Source organism: Oncorhynchus keta, chromosome 18 (assembly GCF_023373465.1).
Source record: "Oncorhynchus keta strain PuntledgeMale-10-30-2019 chromosome 18, Oket_V2, whole genome shotgun sequence".
NCBI lineage: Eukaryota > Metazoa > Chordata > Actinopteri > Salmoniformes > Salmonidae > Oncorhynchus > Oncorhynchus keta.
The window spans coordinates 16273848-16294714 of NC_068438.1; the positions used below are offsets into that span (position 1 = coordinate 16273848).

Consider the following 20867-nt stretch of genomic DNA (forward strand, 5'->3'; position numbering starts at 1 on the left):
TTGTAGTAGGGGCTGAAGGGGAGAGAAGTGGGTGCAGGGGGAGCTTGAGTGCTTCTGAGGAAATGTTAGATATAAACTACCGTTCAAAAGTTTGGGGTCACCAGTCTCGACGTCAACAGTGAAGAGGCGATTCCGGGATGCTGGCCTTCTAGGCAGAGTTGCAAAGAAAAAGCCATATCTCAGACTGGCCAATAAAAAGAAAAGATGGGCAAAAGAACACAGACACTGGACAGAGGAACTCTGCCTAGAAGGCCAGCATCCCGGAGCCACCTCTTTACTTTTGACGTTGAGACTGGTGTTTTTCGGGTACTATTTAACTTCTTTGGGACTGGGGGGCAGTATTGAGTAGCTTGGATTAAAAAGGTGCCCAGAGTAAACTGCCTGCTACTCAGGCCTAAAAGCTAGAATATGCATATAATTAGTAGATTTGGATAGAAAACACTGAAGTTTCTAAAACTGTTTGAATGATGTCTGTGAGTATAACAGAACTCATATGGCAGGCAAAAACCTGAAAGAAAATCCAACCAGGAAATCTGAGGTTTGTAGTTTTTCAACTCTTTGTCTATCAAATATACAGTGTCAATGGGAGCATATTGCACTTCCCAAGGCTTCCACTATATTTCAATGGTCTTTAGAACCTTGTTTGTGGCTTCTACTGTGAAGTGGGGGCAAATGACAGCTGATTCAACCAGAGGTCTGCCAGAGTTGCATGAGATGAGCACGCTCGCACGTGTGAGAGCAACCTGCGTTCCATTGCATTTCTGAAGCCAAAGGAATTCTCCGGTTGGAACATTTATTGAAGATTTATGTTAACATCCTCAAGGTTGACTTGTTTCTACGGACTGTAACGGACCTTTTTGACTTTTTGTCTGGACCTAGTGATCGCGCCTCATGAATTTGGATTACTGGGTTAAACGTGTGAACAAAAAGGAGGTATTTGGACATATGATGGACTTTATCAAACAAAACAAACATTTATTGTGGAACTGGGATTCCTGGGAGTGCATTCTGATGAAGATCATCAAAGGTAAGTGAATATTTATAATGCTATTTCTGACTTCTGGTGACTCCACAACATGGCGGATATCTGTATGGGTTGTTTTTGTGTCTGAGCGCTGTTCTCAGATTATTGCATGGTGTACTTTTTCCGTAAAGTTTAAATCTGACACAGCGGTTGCATTAAGGAGAAGTGGATCTAAAATTCCATGCATAGCACTTGTATCTTTTAGCAAGGTTTATTATGAGTTTCTGTAAATTGATGTGGTTTTGGAACTACTGAACATAACGCGCCAATGTAAACTGAGATTTTTGGATATAAATATGAACTTTATCGAACAAAACATACTTGTATTGTGTAACATGAAGTCCTATGAGTGTCATCTGATGAAGATCATCAAAAGTTAGTGATTAATTTGATCTCTATTTCTGCTTTTTGTGACTCCTCTCTTTGGGTGGAAAAATGGCTGTGTTTTTCTGTGACTAGGTGCTGACCTAACATAATCCTTTGGTGTGCTTTGTCGTAAAGCCTTTTTGAAATCGGACACTGTGCCTGGATTTTCAACAGGTTAATCTTTAAAATGGTGTAAAATACTTGTATGTTTGAGGAATTTTAATTATGGGATTTCTGTTGTTTTGAATTTGGCACCCTGCAATTTCACTGGCTGTTGGGACACTAGCGTCTCACATATCCCAGAGATGTTTTAATGACGCTGCCAGTTAAGGACTTGTGAGGCGTCTGTTTCTTAAACTAGACACACTAATGTACTTGTCCTCTTGTCAAGTTGTGCACTGGGGCCTCCCACTCCTCTTTCTATTCTGGTTAGCACCAGTTTACGCTGCTCTGTGAAGGGAGTAGTATAGGGCGTTGTAAGAGATCTTCAGTTTCTTTTCAATGTCTCGCTTGGAGTAGCCTCAGAACAAGAATAGACTGACCGAGTTTCAGAAGAAAGTTATTTGTTTCTGACCATTTTGAGCCTGTAATCGAACCCACAAATGCTGATGCTCCAGATACTCAACTAGTCTAAAGTTTTATTGCTTCTTTAATCAGGAACATCAGTTTTCAGCTGTGCTAACATAATTACAACAGGGTTTTCTAATGATCAATTAGCCTTTTAAAATTATAAACTTGGATTAACTAACACAATGTGCCATTGGAACAGAGGAGTGATGGTTGCTGATAATGGGCGCTGTACACCTTTGTAGATATTCCATTAAAATCAGCCGTTTCCAGCTACAATAGTCACTTACAACATTAACAATGTCTACACTGTATTTCTGATCAATTTGATATTTTAATGGACAAAATATGTTTTTGAAAGAAAAGCACAAGGACATTTTTAAGTAACCCCAATCTTTTGAATGGTAGTAAATATTAGGAGAGAGAGAAAGGTGTGTTATGTACCACTTCTAAGTCTTGTTTGAAGAGGGAGGAGGTGGGATCTTGTTTTTTAGCAACTTAAACAGATTTTTAGGGGTAACCAGATCTTTGAGAAAGTAACTTTAGGTCTCTCTGAGATGGGACAATAAGGTAGAGCAGGGGATTCTCTACCATCCCTCCCACTCTCTCCCCCTGACCCCTTTTTCTCACCCACCTCCTCTCCACACACCTACAGTATACGCTCTCTCCATCAAAGCCTGTTCTTATCACCCACCCACCTCCTCTCCACACACCTACAGTATACGCTCTCTCCATCAAAGCCTGTTCTTATCACCCACCCACCTCCTCTCCACACACCTACAGTATACGCTCTCTCCATCAAAGCCTGTTCTTATCACCCACCCACCTCCTCTCCACTCGCCTCATTTTATCACCTCCTTTTTCTGATCCCGTTTGACCACTTTTCACTCTCCTTCCAATAATACTATTATTACTAAAATGCTAATACTAATACTAAAAACCAGTTCAACAGTGACAACATGCTCCCTCGTGCTGTGAGTCTGGCTTCCGGCAAGCAGAACTGTCATGTTCAAAGCGAACAGGGGATGCCTGTAGAGAATTATAGAGGATTCTGTCCCATTATAGTGTGTGTGCGCACAGGCAGCGCTATTGAGGCCATCTCCATTTTGAAGTCGTCCATTTTCTTCTTCTACTAATTCTAAAAGTTGGTAAACAAACTAAAAGGGTGTGTACTGCCACCTGGAATGTGTTGTTTGAACAGGTATAAAGCCAAGGTTGTTGATTTACTGCCACCTGCAGTTATGGAATGTTTGCTCACAAGTATAATTCATTATGCGATCCTTCCTTAACCCATAGGAAGTCCCACTCAGTTGACACCTTCAAAATATCAAAAATCCTCGAAGGCGCTGCCCATGCTATCTTTCTCTATGAGAATGCCATACAAAATTTGCCTGGACAAGCGCGTCATGCGTCTCCTATCCAATAATGCAAGACAGAGTTTTGATGACTATTCCACTGACTAAATGAATATGCATTAGCCTTATTTCTGAAGAATCCTGCTTCATTTAGATGTTTGTTTAAAGACGCACGTGCACCCAACACTCTGTGCACCCAACACTCTGTGCACCCAACACTCTGTGCACCCAACACTCTGTGCACCCAACACTCTGTCCACCCAACACTCTGTCCACCCAACACTCTGTGCACCCAACACTCTGTCCACCCAACACTCTGTCCACCCAACACTCTGTCCACCCAACACTCTGTCCACCCAACACTCTGTCCACCCAACACTCTGTCCACGCAACACTCTGTCCACCCAACACTCTGTCCACCCAACACTCTGTCCACCCAACACTCTGTGCACCCAACGCTCTGTGCACCCAACGCTCTGTCTGTAAAAACCCAACTCCAGGTAAAGAGAGAGTAGTGGGTGTGGTGTAAAGACTATCACCTGCTACATGTAGGCTATATTGGTGAAGAGGTAGTGCAGCTTTTTACACAAAGCAGCGTAACTGTAGTGGGACACACAGGCCATTCTGTCTGGTGTCCTGCAATAAACTTCTGCCAGTAGAACCGAGGGAGCGCGGTAAGCAGCACGTTATATCAGACAGAGAGGTGAGCTCACTTTTATATGATCCTTATTGTTGTTTTTTGTTGGCCTACAGATTGTTACAGATTATTATTGTGTCGTATAGGCATGTAGGCTAGCATGTAGACTACATTCATGTGAGAAGGCCTATTCAATTGTTACATAATGTCTCTCTAGGGCATTAGATAGCCACAATTATTTATCAGAGAGGTGTAACAGGAAAGGACCTGGAAAACCAGCACACATGCTTGGATTATATTTTAGGTTTATTTATTGACCTGCCACCGTGTGTGTTTTGATCTATTTGGTCCATAACTGTTTATTAATGAGTAGTCTATTACTCTGGTGAAGAAGTGTGCACTAGTGTCAGGTGAGTTTCTGACTCTGAGACAGAGTCTTTCCTATTGTGCCCCTAGCTACTTAATGTCAACTACCCTGTGTGGAAGTAGAGTACATGTCGGTCCCTTTCCACCATCTGTATGGTGGTGGGCCCTTTTGACATCATTGACAATAAAAAGGAAGGTGCCAAGTGTGCTGTTTGAGTGGGACACTGTGTGTGTGTGTGTACTGTGCATGCATGCGTGCAGATTTAATTTACCTTGTCTGGGGCTCTCAGGAGCTAATTTCTACAGGTCCTCTCCACCAGAGAGACCCCTGTGGCCCACAGGGGCTATGATTGACCCTGGACCTTCTCATTAATAAACACAGACCCACAATGAATGTGTTTTCTAATACCATTTTGCATTGTTTCCTCCCTCAAGGATATGGTAGGTATGTAAGACATGGGTATTTACATAGTAGCAGGCGCACTGAAAGCTGAGACTACTACAAACACTTGAGGTTATATCACTGAACTAAGATTTTCCCCCAACACACATGCATGCATACACACACACACACACACACATGGTAAGCTCGTTTTTCAGCTACGAAGTGTTTTCCCTCTTGCAATTGGTGATGCCTCCTGGGGAAAATAGGTGTAATTCTATTGCAATTGGTGATGCCTCCTGGGGAAAATAGGTGTAATTCTATCAGGTGAGTCGACTAACTGTATATCTTTCCACATGATTGATGTTGTCTGTCTTGTGTGTTTGTTTGTGTCCATTATGTGTCCCCTGCTGCCATTATCACTGCCATCCTCCTCCTTTCTCTCTTTCTCCCCTCCCTTTATTTCTCTCTTTTTCCTCTCTCTCCTATCTTCCTATCACTCCTCTCCTCCTTCCCTCTCTCTTTTATCTCGCTCTCTCTGTTCCTTTCTCTGCCCCTCCCTCTCCCATCCTTACCCTGACCACTGGAGCAGCATGAGGATGGACTTTAAATACTTGAAGGAGTACCTGGGCTGGCTGTACTACCAGTACCTGCTCATCACAGGCATATATGTGCTTGAGCCCTGGGAGCAGTCCATCTTCAACTCTGTCTTCTTCTCCTCCGTGGCCATGGTCATCTACACCTCCTACGCCTTCTTGCCTGTACATGTGCGCCTGGCACTCAAGTTCTTCTCCGGGATCTGCGGGGAACAGCCAGAGAGCACCATGGCACTCATAAACTAAGCAGTGGATGGATGGCAGGAAGGAGATTAGGAATGAGAAGGGAGGACTCCCTACCTAAGATCTTGACATTTGACCTTGACCTCACTTGACTCGATGACCGTCTGACCTCTGTTCTCTCACCACCCTTTCACCATACAGTTACCCACTACTCCCACAATCCACAATACTCTACTATCTACTCAGCAAAGGAAGGCTGAGTTTAGGATGATTCTGTGAAATATTCTAGGAGAATACCTCCCTTTACCCCCCTCTTACCCCTGGTATTATACAATAAAATACATCATTGTATGCTACTTTCACACCTTTGCTGTGAAACGCCTTGTTTTTTTCCAGAAATATGAAATGTGGTTTGTTATTTTTTTATTCTTCTCACTCTGGAATAGTGTGAGTGCATATCACATCTCTGTGTTTTACATTTGCCTGCAGGTAATGCCACTTATCTCTGACTGTTGACAGCTGTCTGATATAAGGTGAGACATTACTGATCACAATACATTTACATGCACTTAAACCCACTGGACAATGCTAATGATGACCATTGACTGCACTCCAATTACTGAGTCATAAAGCAAATCTTTCCCTAGACCAGTCTCCTGCTATACAATTTATTCAGAGACATTGAGACCAGGCAAATATTACAAGGTTTTAAAATGTTCCTCCCAACCCTAAATATGTCTGATGATTTGTCAATGCATACATTGATCAAACTGAACAATCATATCCTTGTGTGCACAGCCCTGTCCCCCATCTGCAGTATTTTTACTGTTGCTATGCTTGGCAAGAGGAAATGTTAGCTCTCTGGTTCAGGCTTTGCTTTGTCATTGACTTAAGGACTTTCTGATTTCGTCTGTATATGATTTGTAACTAGATTTATATTGATATTTATATGCACTGGTAAAGCTTGGCTGGCTACAATGTAAATTAGGAAAACAGTTTGTTTTCTCTTGTGGCTATGTACAGTGCATTCAGACCCCTAAACTTTTTCCACATTTTGTTACTTTACTTTAATACCCCATAATGACAAAGCAAAAACAGGGTTTTAAGAAAAATCGTAGCAAATCTCTTAAATATAAAAAACAGAAATACCTGATTTACATAGGTATTCAGGCCCTTTGCTATGAGACTCGAAATTGAGCTCAGGTGCATCCTGTTTCCATTGATCATCCTTGAGATGTTTCTATAACTTGATTGGAGTCCACCTGTGGTAAATTCATCTGATTGGACATGATTTGGAAAGACACACACCTGTGTATATAAGCACCCACAGTTGACAGTGCATGTCAGAGCAAAAACTAAGCCTTGAGGTTGAAGGAATTGTCCGTAGAGCTCAGAGACAGGATTGTGTCGAGGTACAGATCTGGGGAAGGGTACCAAAACATTTCTGAAGCATTAAAGATCCCCAAGAACAGAGTGGCCTCCATCATTCTTAAATGGAAGAAGTTTGGAACCATCAAGACTCTTCCTAGAGCTGGCCGCCCGGCCACATTGAGCAATCAATGGGAGAAGGGCCTTGGTCAAGGAGGTGACCAAGAACCTGATGGTCACTCTGACAGAGTTCCAGAGTTCCTCTGTGGAGATGGGAGAACCTTCCGGGAGGACAACCATCTCTGCAGCACTCCACCAATCAGGCCTTTATGGTAGAGTGGCCAGACGGGAGCCACTCCTCAGTAAAAGGCACATGACAGTCCGCTTGGAGTTTGCCAAGATTCTCTGGTCTGAATGCCAAGCGGAGGAAACCTAGCACCATCCCTACGGTGAAACATGGTGGTGGGAGCGTCATGCTGGATCGAGGGAAAGATGACCAGAGCAAAGTCAGAGCACTCAGGACCTGCCAAGACAACAGAGCAGTTGCTTCAGGACAAGTGTCTGAATGTCCTTGAGTGGCCAGCCAGAGCCCAGACTTGAACCCGATCGAACATCTCTGGAGAGACCTGAAAACAGCTGTGCAGCGACACACCCCATCCAACCTGACAGAGCTTGAGAGGATCTGCAGAGAATGGGAGAAACTCCCCAAATACAGGTGCGCCAAGCTTGTAGCATCATACCCACAACTCGAGGCTGTAAAAAATGCCAGGTGCGTCAACAAAGTACTGAGTAAAGGGTCTAAATACTTATGTAAATGTGATATTTCCGGTTTTTATTTTTTAAGAATTTTTTTTTTTTTTTTAAATACAGTTTTTGCATTGTCATTATGGGGTATTGTGTGTAGATTGATGAGGGGAAAAAAACATTGAATCCATTTAACAATAAAGCTGTAACGTAACAAAATGTGGAAAAAGTCAAGGGGTCTGGATACTTTTCAAATGCACAGTACATTACTGAATATGTTGTTTTCCTTCAAATGAGAGTGCTTTTATATCCTTTCAATCTAATCATTAGTGGTTGAGACATTTCTGATGGCTTGATCACAGAGTTGCACGAGGACAAAAGATCACTGTGTGGCCTTATTAAACATTTACTGATATCTATGGTACATTTGTCTCATCACTGGATTCTTCAGAAATAAAGCAATTTTACAAATGTGAAAGAATGATCTGTTGGTGTTTTACAATGAACTGTATTTGGATTCGAGACCTAAACTAGAGGAACAGAGTAGTGTTGATTTCAATGCAGCTGTTTTGAGTCAAGTGTATTGATTTGATCTTGCACAGTATGTTTAGTGTGAATATATTTGTGTTCTGTATATTATATAACAGGAACATATTGTTGCCTGCTGACCTACTGTATAATGTAAATGTGGTTGCAGAGTGGTCATGACTGAAAACAAGTCAAAATCTATCTATCTATCATGTCACTTAAAGGAGATTGTGACATATAACCCTCATACTACCAACATATTTTACATACATGGACTACCGATCATACAATCATGAAGCAAATATCATAGCAATATCAATTTAAGTCTTATCAAAATATTATAAAACAACCAAAAAATACAGTTTTGTTTCCCTTAAATAATGTACAGCTTTTTTTCCAAAGTACAGTCCACGTTGGTACTAAAAGGTTGATTTACGATCAGTTGGTAGAATCGTTTAGCGATACACCAGAATTTTAAATATACTTAATTTTATTGACAAACAGTGATAATGACCAAAAATATGGTTATATATTGTTTTTTAAATGTACTTACCCCACAGGCAGCATTAGCATCGCTGCTAGTGAAACAATGGGAGTGGTATGGCCAGTGGTGAGGAGGAGGCTTCAAAAAGCATGCCCAAATCCTCAGTCACTTCAAAGCAAATGTTATAGCAACCCAAATACCATTACAAGTTCCACATATATTGGAGGATATCATAGGAGTTCAGGTATTTATATAACATTTTCCGTAAGAATATACACCAATGCAGCACCATGTGTACATTCAGAGGGTGGCTGGTTTCTGTATTACACTTCTACCAAGTATTCATACCACTGACAAACTTGTATGAGCTGTTTTGACTGAATCTAAGCATATATCTAAGGTCATTTAGATTTTGTACACATTTATACCTAGTTCTAAACAGTTCGAACCAGTTATGAATATAGGCAAATACATAAGGTGCTCCATCTCAGCAGGTGATCTGTCTATCAGGACAAGATCACTACAACAGGTCCACATTCACCCTCTAAGGAATTCCGCTGCTCTATCGATCGCTACATGCATTGTCTAAATCTGCCATCCTAGAAGTCGTTTGTGTGACTTCAAAATGAGGGGAGTTGTACAAAACAAATGTATCAGCGATTTGATCGTCTGTAACAAATCTAACCAGTCAGAGTATCAAAGTTGATAACATCAGAATGTAGGCCGGTTCTGACCCAACCCATCGGTTGCTGGGACCAATCCAAACAGTCAGAATGTGTTCCCATTCTAGAAATTGTAGGGGGGAGGCAAATCCAGACTCATTGTGGAGAAAAAATGTCAGTTTGGCTGTAGCAATGTGGATTTGTAGCCAGGCAACACCAGTACAGCTCCCGGTGTAGATTGTGAGTGTGTCTAAGTTCTGTATCGCAGTTCTATTAAGTATTTATACTATTGGCAGACGTTGTATATCATTGGCAGGTTTTTATATGTACAAAAATAAGGTAATTTTGGTTTTGTACATAGTCATACAATAGATATGTGGTGTAGAAAAGTACAATCTTAGGTGAGTACATCGGGAGCTGTATCTCTGCAAATGATCTGTCTATCTGGTCAAAATCACTGATACAGGTCACCCTCCACCCTCTGGTGAATCTGTCTATCTGGTCACTGATACAGGTCACCCTCTGGTGAATCTGTCTATCTGGTCACTGATACAGGTCACCCTCTGGTGAATCTGTCTATCTGGTCACTGATACAGGTCACCCTCTGGTGAATCTGTCTATCTGGTCACTGATACAGGTCACCCTCTGGTGAATCTGTCTATCTGGTCACTGATACAGGTCACCCTCTGGTGAATCTGTCTATCTGGTCACTGATACAGGTCACCCTCTGGTGAATCTGTCTATCTGGTCACTGATACAGGTCACCCTCTGGTGAATCTGTCTATCTGGTCAGTGATACAGGTCACCCTCTGGTGAATCTGTCTATCTGGTCAGTGATACAGGTCACCCTCCACCCTCTGGGGAATCTGTCTATCTGGTCACTGATACAGGTCACCCTCCACCCTCTGGTAAATCTGTCTATCTGGTCAGTGATACAGGTCACCCTCCACCCTCTGGTGAATCTGTCTATCTGGTCAGTGATACAGGTCACCCTCCACCCTCTGGTGAATCTGTCTATCTGGTCAGTGATACAGGTCACCCTCTGGGGAATCTGTCTATCTGGTCAGTGATACAGGTCACCCTCCACCCTCTGGTGAATCTGTCTATCTGGTCAGTGATACAGGTCACCCTCCACCCTCTGGTGAATCTGTCTATCTGGTCAGTGATACAGGTCACCCTCCACCCTCTGGTGAATCTGTCTATCTGGTCACTGATACAGGTCAGCCTCCACCCTCTGGTAAATCTGTCTATCTGGTCAGTGATACAGGTCACCCTCCACCCTCTGGTGAATCTGTCTATCTGGTCACTGATACAGGTCAGCCTCCACCCTCTGGTAAATCTGTCTATCTGGTCAGTGATACAGGTCACCCTCCACCCTCTGGTGAATCTGTCTATCTGGTCAGTGATACAGGTCACCCTCCACCCTCTGGTGAATCTGTCTATCTGGTCACTGATACAGGTCAGCCTCCACTCTCTGGTAAATCTGTCTATCTGGTCAGTGATACAGGTCACCCTCCACCCTCTGGTGAATCTGTCTATCTGGTCACTGATACAGGTCAGCCTCCACCCTCTGGTAAATCTGTCTATCTGGTCAGTGATACAGGTCACCCTCCACCCTCTGGTGAATCTCTGTCTCCAGAGAAACATAGATTCAAGTAAAGTTCTTATCTATCAAATTACTACAGGCGGAATGATGTGTTTTTGTCTGGGGTTAAAATGTCCCCAAAGGACATTTGATATTGATACAGAAACACTAAACAATGAGTTTGACTCGTTAAGAATTTGTTGACTGACAAAGTCTGAAAAAAATGGAAGAATTGAATAAACCAAAATGACCTCAGTCGGTTGTACGAGGGTTAAAATGGATGAAGGGTGAAGAAAACTGGAAATTCACATTTACGCTTCTGTTTTTAAAGAGGCTGGCTTCGTTGCTTTTCATAGCCTAGAACTGGACACCACCACCGTATTCTTTTCAGGAATAATACATATCTATTCTCTACGGGGAAAATGAAAACCTGAGTTATGCGAGCGTAAATTGAACATTATTCTATTTGTATCACTTTTCTCTCTACGCGTCAGCATGTGGGAAATGCCAGTGTCAGCAAGACGTTTGGGGTGGAGATCAAAGAAATGGAGGTGTGGCAGAGGTCAAGTCAAATCAAATCAAATTGTATTTGTCACATGCGCCGAATACAACTAGGGGTCCCGTGTGACTCCGTTGGTAAAGCATGGTGCTTGCAACGCCAGTTGTTGTGGGTTCGAGTCCCACGGGGGACCAGTAGGGGGAAAAGCATAAAAATGTTTACACTCACTACTGTAAGTCACTCTGGATGAAAGCATCTGTTAAATGACTCAAATGTAAAAGATGTAGTATTCACTGTGAAATACTTGCTTATGAGCCCTTCCTGACAATGCAGAGTAAACAAAATGTAATAATAACATAAGAGGGATAAAATAAATATCCACCAATGGAGCTATATATAGGGAGTACCAGTACCAGATCAATGTGCAGGGTTATGAGGTATTTGAGTTAGATATGTACCTGAAGGCAGGGTAAAGTGACTAAGCATCACAATTAGTAAGAGTAAAATAAAGAATAGTTCAGCAGCAAGTGATGTGTAATGTGAGTGTGTGTATATAGTCTAGTGAGCGTGCATAGGGTCAGTACAGATAGTTTGGGTAACATGAATTTACTATTTAACAGTCTTATGGCTTGGGGGTAGAAGTTGTCTCGGAGTCTGTTGGTCCAAGAACCAACGCTGGTACAGTTTGCCGGAGGCTAGCAGAGTGAACAGTCTATGGCTTGGGGGGCTGGATTCTTTGGTAATTTTTCGGGGTTTTCCACTAACACCCCCGGATATAGAGGTCCTGGATGGCAGGGAGCTTGGCCCCAGTGATGTACTGGGCTGTCCACACATCACCCTCTGTAGCGATTTGCGGTCAAGGGCGTTACATTTGACATACCAGAAGGTGATGCAGCCAGTCAAGATGCTCTCGATGGTGCAGCTGTAGAAATTTTTGAGGATCCGAGGGCCCATGACAAATCTTTTTTGGCAAAGCCGTGCCCTCTTCACAACTGTGTTGGTGTGTGCGGACCATGTTATGGCGCTACAGCGCCGTCGATGTGGGTGAGGGTGTGCTTCCCCCTCTTTCTCCTACATTCCACAATCAGCTCCTTTGTCTTGCTGACATTGAGGGAGAGGTTGTTGTTCTGGCACCACACAGTCTCTGACCTGGCTGACTCATTGCCATCTGTGATTGGGCCTACCAATGTTGTGTCGTCAGCAAACTTGATGATGGTGTTGGAGTCATGCGTGGGTGAACAGGGAGTACAGGAGGGGACTAAGCAGATGAATTTCAATTAATCATATTGAGTGAAACAATGCACAGGAACCCTATCCTCTCCGCCCCTCCCTTCCCCTCCAGATTGGGTTATGCTTAATTAGTGACAGTAGATGAAATCAGAACTCCCTTATCTAATGATCAAATGTAAATAAAGAGAGCTATCAGTCTTGACGCTGACTCTGTAAACACATCCACAATGGGCCCAATGCTAAGTTACACTGTTTACGTTTGAATCTCTCACCTTTCTTGGCTTGCTTTGTTGTTGCTTCTCACAGGACAATTCTAAGCAACACACACACACACACATACACATACACATACACATACACGTTTGTTTACTATCCTTGTGGGGACCAAAGAATTGATTCCCATTATAAATCTTATTTCCCCTAACCCTTAACCTAACCCTAACCTTAACCCCAACCCTAACCTTAAACCTAGCCCTTAAGCCTAAAATATACGTTTTCCTTGTGGGGACTGGCAAAATGTCCCCACTTGTCTGAATTATCCTTGTTTTGCTATAGTAAAAGCACAAAAACACACACACACACACCGTGTGTAATCCGTCAGTAGGATATTGATCAGGTTTTGTAGGCCTACATTCCTTATGTAAAACACAACAACACAGTTGTTAGGGCACCCCTAGAGTCTGTATTTCAGTGTTTCCCAAATACCGTCTAGGTCAAAACCAAAACCTGCACCCCTTTGGGTCCTGAGTTTGGGAAAACCCGCTGTAACTCCACCTATCCATTCACTCATACAGTTTTAGTCGAGTGCAGGGTTGTGGCATTACTAACTTTGCCCCCATGGTAATGAGCAAAGCTTTTATTTAGTGAGATCTGTGATTGACAAGGAGCAGAGGGAGACAATTTCATTCACAAGAAAGACTCATCTAAACATGATACAGATTTACTATCAAAGCCATGGAAATCTTTAATGAGTGTTTGTTCATGGATAAATATTTTACTTGTGAATCAATCTGTTCTCTTGGTTCGGTTTCATCAGATTTGATTTGTTCTGATCCTCTCAGATAGATACACACAATCAGAGACAGCAAAGAAAGCCTCGCACTAAGCACGTGCCATTTGTACTGTTTGTTTTGAGGGTAGTCTGTTTGCTTTACTACCGGGTTGGGTGGAGGAATCATTGAGGTCAGTCATTAGACTGGTGTGCGTGCCGGTGTGTTTGTGCAAGAGAGGAAGAAAGGGTCCTTTTTGGTTGAACAGGTGTACATCTCCCTTCTACAATGCAAAGATGGAGGTGATCAAGGTGAGCACCTGGTTTTGTGGACAGTTGGACGCCCCTCCCTGCTGTCCCCTCATCTCCAGAGACGAGGTGAGCTAGGTAATAGACTGGCCATGGAGTTAATTCCTTCACGCCCTGAGCAAACTCAACCTCACATGATCGCTACTGGATTCAAACTAAAGAGAAAATAAGGAGGCATGTGAGAGTATGACCAATAGTCACCCCCAGAAGGGTTGGTTAGTAAACTCATAGCCTTACATGACGACACCACACACAGATTAGGCATGTCACCATGTATATGGTTATGCATGTGGAGAGATCGTTAGGGTTTAAACTGCCTCCCCAGTTCCACTTGTCTTTCTGTCATGAACCATCAGATAATGACATTAATGACAATGTCCTCTACCTATAGATAAAAGACAGCAGAGAAATGAATATGAATCATGGTGTTTCACATTGCAGACCTATCTATGTTATGTAAGTATGTGTGAGTAGAGTAGCTCAGGACAGATAAGCTTTGGATTCTGTTTATCCAAGGAACAGGATTGGTGGGGAGGCCTCAGTGATTTATTTGATTAAACAACACTGCCACCTAGTGGCTATGGGATGTTAGGAACAGGGGGAAGGCAGGAGAGAGAGCAGGATTTGAACACACAGGAGCCCAGGGGAGTGGGGTCAGGTCAGGTTTCTAGGTCAGGGTTACCATCAGTAAGTGTGTGGCTTGACATCACTGTGCTCCATTATATATATATATATATATATAGAGAGAGAGAGGGTTTTTAAAGATTTTCAAATGGCTCTTCGATGGCTTAAAGCCTGTCCTTTCACCACGGGGTCATAGAGAAGTCCATTTGGAGCTCTACACCTGATCATAGTCTGAGTTACTCTACCTTTACATTTACATTTACCTCTGTGGGACGTGGTCCGACCCGGGGCTAGGGGACAGGTAGAGAACGTAGGTGGGGGGAAACAAGTGGGTGGTCCCAGAGCACTTTTACCTTGCACTCACCTGACCATGACCCTCTTTCTCTCTCTTTCTCTTTCTCCCCTGTAACCCCCAGACCCTGTTTTCCCCAACTACCCCCACCTCTTTTGGCCCTGGGCACCTTACTCCCCACAACCTCCTACTCAGGTATCACTCTCCTGGGGTCTCTCTCCATACAGACACCCCTCTGTGTCTCTTGGGAGTCCACCTGAGTCTCTGATACCCTTTGAATGCTTCAGCTTCCATCTCACAAGACAATTAGACTCTGTGCTTGAGTGAAAAAAGCAAATACTTTTTTATGTTGCCTTCTTCAGTAACGCTCAATGGCAAACCAACAACCAAGATATTTTAAGAAAATAGGGTGTACATGTTCTAGATTGAAATTTCCATTTCAATACTGAACAACTCAAGAAAATATAATATGAAGGTATTGCTTGGTCTCACTACATAAGAGGCATATATTTATTTGCCAAAACTTCAAGCACCGAAGTCATTAGTTGCTAATTCCAAGGTCTCTAGATTTCACTTGATAAGGCAGGCTGGGCTGTTGAACAATAATATGTCTATGGCCAGGTTAGTGTACCAGGGGATAATCTGAGAGGAAAAGGAACTGGCGTTTTGGTAGAGGGCATCAATCAGATACTAAGACTGACATTTTGCTAATGGTTTACTTCAACTGTCATCTTACTCACTAGGGCTAAAAGCAAATGTTCACCCAGGAGGCAAACAACTTTCTAATCTTTCACACATGCACACACTCACACACCTTCCCGCCTGCACCCCTACATCCTCTATACTGACACTTAGAGATCTTCTTTCCATGAAGAGGGTTAGTTAATGTAAAGTCTCCATGCAAGTCATCCTGCCTCTGTCCCTGCTCCTGCTTAATTCTTGACTGTATATGTTTTTCTCCATGGTGCTGTACTGTGGGAGCACCTGGGGTCACGGGCAGTGCCAGTGTTAGGTGAGTGGGCAGGTGAGCGGTGTTTGTGTTCCTGTGGTGGCGAGGCTGGTAAACTGACCCGTTCTGTTGTGTGGACTGAATGGAGGAGTGAGACTGATGGGTGGAACCTCAACGGGCCATCTCAGGGACGGACCACGTTCAAACTGCTTGGAAGGAGAGCTAGAGAGGTGGAGGGAGAGCAGGAGGCAGAGCTAATAAGATGATGCTAATAAGAGGATGCTACTAAGAGGATGCTAATAAGAGGATGCTACTAAGAGGGTGCTAATAAGAGGATGCAAAGAGGAGAGGAGAAAGATGGAGGAAGTAGAAATAATTGAATATATGCAGATGGAAGGCACAGTCTTATATATTCAAAGTATAAATAAAGCTACCCCTGGAACCCCCCTCTATTCCTCTTCTTCCATCTCACCTTCTCCTCCCCTCTCTATTTCTCACTTTAATTTCCCCTCTTCCTGCAATTTTTTGCAGGGAGGTTGAGGTCTTTAACTACTGAACCCTGTCCTCTGGTGGTAGTAGTTTCATTTGTATCAGTCACGAGCTGTCCTGTTACCACTGTGACGTTCAGTTTGCTATAACCGATGGATATAACCATTCTTCTAACAAGAGATAGTTGGTTCCAGTGACTGTGCAGTGTGGCTGTGTGTTCACCTGTAGAGAGGGTTAGAGAGATAGTTGGTTCCAGTGACTGTGCAGTGTGGCTGTGTGTTCACCTGTAGAGAGGGTTAGAGAGATAAGCTGTTTCCAGTGACTGTGCAGTGTGGCTGTGTGTTCACCTGTAGAGAGGGTTAGAGAGATAGTTGGTTCCAGTGACTGTGCAGTGTGGCTGTGTGTTCACCTGTAGAGAGGGTTAGAGAGATAGTTGGTTCCAGTGACTGTGCAGTGTGGCTGTGTGTTCACCTGTAGAGAGGGTTAGAGAGATAAGCTGTTTCCAGTGACTGTGCAGTGTGGCTGTGTGTTCACCTGTAGAGAGGGTTAGAGAGATAGTTGGTTCCAGTGACTGTGCAGTGTGGCTGTGTGTTCACCTGTAGAGAGGGTTAGAGAGATAGTTGGTTCCAGTGACTGTGCAGTGTGGCTGTGTGTTCACCTGTAGAGAGGGTTAGAGAGATAAGCTGTTTCCTTTGACGACAGCTCAGGTTTAGTAACTGTTGAGTGAGACAGTGAGATTAGTAGCGCTCTTTAGGCTTAAGCTTTTTGTAGACAATCACCAAGTAGATAGTGATGATACAGATCTTTGTTCTGCGGTAGTTATAGAGGATTTGGGCTAAGCAGTGTGGGGAACCCTAAACAGTATACCTGTAGCTACTGATTTACAACTGTCATCCCTATTACTTCTATACTCTTTTACACAAGCTCACAATGATTTGACCAATATGGCCAGGAGAAATGTACCTTCTTGTATTGGAGTTGCGCTGCACTCCCTCCACCTGGAGTAAGACGTGTATGAACCCCACTATGGGGCCACTAGAAGCCTCCCAGCTTGGCTCTAGTCCCCCAGTAAGAGGGGGACTAGAGGGGGTGGCTGCGGGGCAGCAGGGTGGCTGCTGGAGGAATTTCTCCTATATCAGGTGACCCGTTGCCTCTCTCCTCTCGCCCGGGCCCACACCGGGGTAGTGCTTCTCACGGACACTGTATCCAGTGTCACAAAAGCAGATTTGACACAACAGGGATACAGAGAGCGCGCCGAGGTGCAGTGGTTCTGCTTGGTCCAGCTCCAGGCTCTGCTAGATTAGCTTGTCGTAGGGTTTCAAACCTCCCCCTGGGCTCACAGCTCTACTCCTCATTGGTGGGGATGTCCATCAGCAAAGCCTTATAGAGATATCAAAGAGTTCCAGTGTTGCTGATGCTGCAGCCTCCATGGTAGTGTTAGACTGGGGATCAATGATTAGATGGGCCCGTCATAATTAGGCAAGTGTCAAATGTGGATTTATTGCTTTATACTGAGCTCTGTTCAATAAGCGGTTTCTGTTTTGTTTGACCTTTTTGTTTGACCACCCATTTGTGAGGTGATGAGTTGAGTGCCTGTAAGTTCTCAATCAACATCTTTGTGATGAGGTCATGTCTGGCAGTGCTGTGACAGTGGAATATTGAGGGGTTCATATACAATAGAATGGTCTGCAACAGAGAGAGAAACAGAGGGAGGGAGAGAGAGATGGATGGAAAAGAGAAGGTGTCAAAGATGATAAGATGCTTTATATGTTTTTTTTGAGGATTGTTGTTGTTGTTATGGGGTCTCATAAATGTTCTCCTGCCCTGAGTCGAAAGTACGTTGCTTTGAGCTACTGTAAATATTAATGTGGGATATACACCTAATATAATCAGTTCTGAAATAATGCTTTTTTTATATACCAAAAACCATGCAGTGACAGGGCAAGCTCACTATGTCTTGTGCTATAAAGCTCCAGACCTTTGGCAGAGGCTGTAGTAAGTATTATGCTTACATACAGGGATGCTACATCAGTGTATGAGAAGTGACAGTTTCTCTATTTCTCCCTCCTTAGATTCTTGTCAAACATCAGGATGCTCTCCTATCACTCTGCCCTCTTGGCAGTGATGTCATTCACAGTGACCAGTGTATCGTCGAAGACCACTCAGCGACCAAAGTACCAATACACCAAGAAGCCCATGCCTTACCGCGAGCAGCCCCGGATTACCATGCAGCCCCTAACCAGCATCATCCCTAAGACACTGAAATCAGTGGAGAAATCAGATCCCATGGATCCCTACCCCCTGGTTACCACAGAGACCACAACCTACCCCAGTGATGCCAACCAGGATTACTATACTGAAACCACAGGGCCCCCTGGTGTTGGGCATGATAATTACACCTTGGATTATAACGAGTGCTACTTCAATTTTTGTGAGTGCTGTCTACCAGAGAAGGACCCTCGAGGGCCAAAAGGGGGCAGAGGACTACCAGGTATTGAAATCACTATAACAACATAGGGACCTTTAACAATACCAGTATACTGTAGTGGTGATCCATGGCTTTTGATATCTTGTTGAAACTACACTGCTCAGAAATATAAAGGGAACACTTAAACAACACAATGTAACTCCAAGTCAATCACACTTCTGTGAAATCAAACTGTCCACTTAGGAAGCAACACTGATTGACAATAAATTTCACATGCTGTTGTCCAAATGGAATAGATAACAGGTGGAAATTATAGGCAATTAGCAAGACACCCCCAATAAAGGAGTGGTTCTGCAGGTGGGGACCACAGACCACTTCTCAATTCCTATGCTTCCTGGCTGATGTTTTGGTCACTTTTGAATGCTGGCGGTGCTTTTACTCTAGTGGTAGCATGAGACGGAGTCTACAACCCACACAAGTGGCTTAGGTTTTGCAGCTCATCCAGGATGGCACAGTCCAGAGGCTTTCCTGGACTGGCTGGTTCAAATGGAACTACAGGGTCAAAAGGAGACAGAGGAGAACACAAAAGAGAAACGATACATTATTTACTTGAGATATGTACACTTTCCTGGCTGTGTGAGCAAACAGTAGATTTATTGATTATTCTGAGTTGTCTGTTATCTATCTCTCTTTCCCAGGAGTTAAAGGTGACCAAGGATACCGTGGAATGGCAGGAACTCTGGGTATCCCAGGGAAACAAGGAGAGAGCGGTAACCAGCCAAACCCTTTAACACATATAGGCACATACAGGCAAAGAAATCATGAAACAAGGCTACCAGCCTCCATAAAGAATGATTAAATCAAACATGTAAAATCAATTAATATCTTCCTCATAAATTCTGTCTGAGCCTAGTTGCTGAGACGGCCCACTTACACTGTGCTCTGCGCCCTGCAGGTGGATTTGGCTTTAAAGGTGAAAAAGGTGACAGAGGGCCTCCTGGGGTCAAAGGTGACTGGGGGGAGAAGGGTGAAAGCCAAAATGGGACTACGGGTGAGAAAGGGGAACCTGGAATAGAAGGCCCAACCGGACCCCCAGGGCTGGCTGGGGCATAAGACTTGAAGGGGGACAAGGGTAACAAAGGGGTGTGTGAGACATTTGGGGAGAGAGGACTGAAGGGCAATAGAGGGGACCCTGGGCCTCCAGGTATTCAGGGACAGGTGGGCCTTCCTGGGGTGGATGGCATGCAGGGCTCCCCTGGTGTGGCAGGTGACCAGGGGGATCCAGGACCACCAGGGGCTCAAGGTGAGCCAGGGGTGCGAGGGCTGCCTGGACACCAGGGAGGGAGGGGGATGTTTGGGCCAAAGCGTGACAGAGGCTCCCCGGAATGAGAGGGGACAGGGGCCCCCGGGGGATCAGAGGGGCGAAGGGTAACGGGGTCAGTGTGGGCCTCTCCCCCAGTAAGTCCTTCCCTCCATCAGGCTTCCCCGTCCGCTTTGACAAGGTCTTCTACAACGGAGAGAACCACTACATCTCCTCCCCCAACAGCTTCACCTGTGCCCACGGGGGGGTCTACATGTTCTCCTACCACATCACAGTGCGGAACAAGCCCCTGCGCGCCGCCCTGGTAGTCAATGGGGTGAGGAAGGTGCGGATGCGAGACTCTCTGTATGGGCAGGACATCGACCAGCTGGCGGTGGGGGACCAGGTATGGCTGGAGACACTGAGGGACTGGAATGGAGTCTACGCCAGCAGTGATGACGACAGCACTTTCTCTGGCTTCCTGCTCTACGCTGACAAGCCCTGACAAATGATCTGATATCTAATACAATCAACTCTACTGTACATCCACAATACCTAAACGCATGACAATGAAGCCCACTGGTCCTTCTGGTCCTTCTGTAGCACAGTTGGTAGAGCATGGCGCTTGTAACGCCAGGGTAGTGGGTTCGATTCCCGGGACCACCCATACGTAGAATGTATGCACACATGACTGTAAGTCGCTTTGGATAAAAGCGTCTGCTAAATGGCATATATTACTATGCCACCACAGTACCAGGGACTGAATTGCAGCATTCACCCCATCTCTCTTCATACTCCCTCTATAGACCCAACAACACAAGGACATCTTTACAAGACTGTCAATCTGGTAGATTGAAATATCACTATATTATGAGTTTTTGTACACTTTTGAAGTAAAATCAATAAGTAAAT

The 20867-nt window shown here is 44.2% G+C and overlaps 1 pseudogene; it reads left to right on the top strand.

Annotated features, from left to right (window-relative positions):
• Positions 1–5788: 5788 nt before the first annotated feature.
• On the top strand, positions 5789–20860 carry LOC118397354 (otolin-1-A-like; annotated as a pseudogene).
• The last annotated feature ends 7 nt before the right edge of the window (positions 20861–20867 follow it).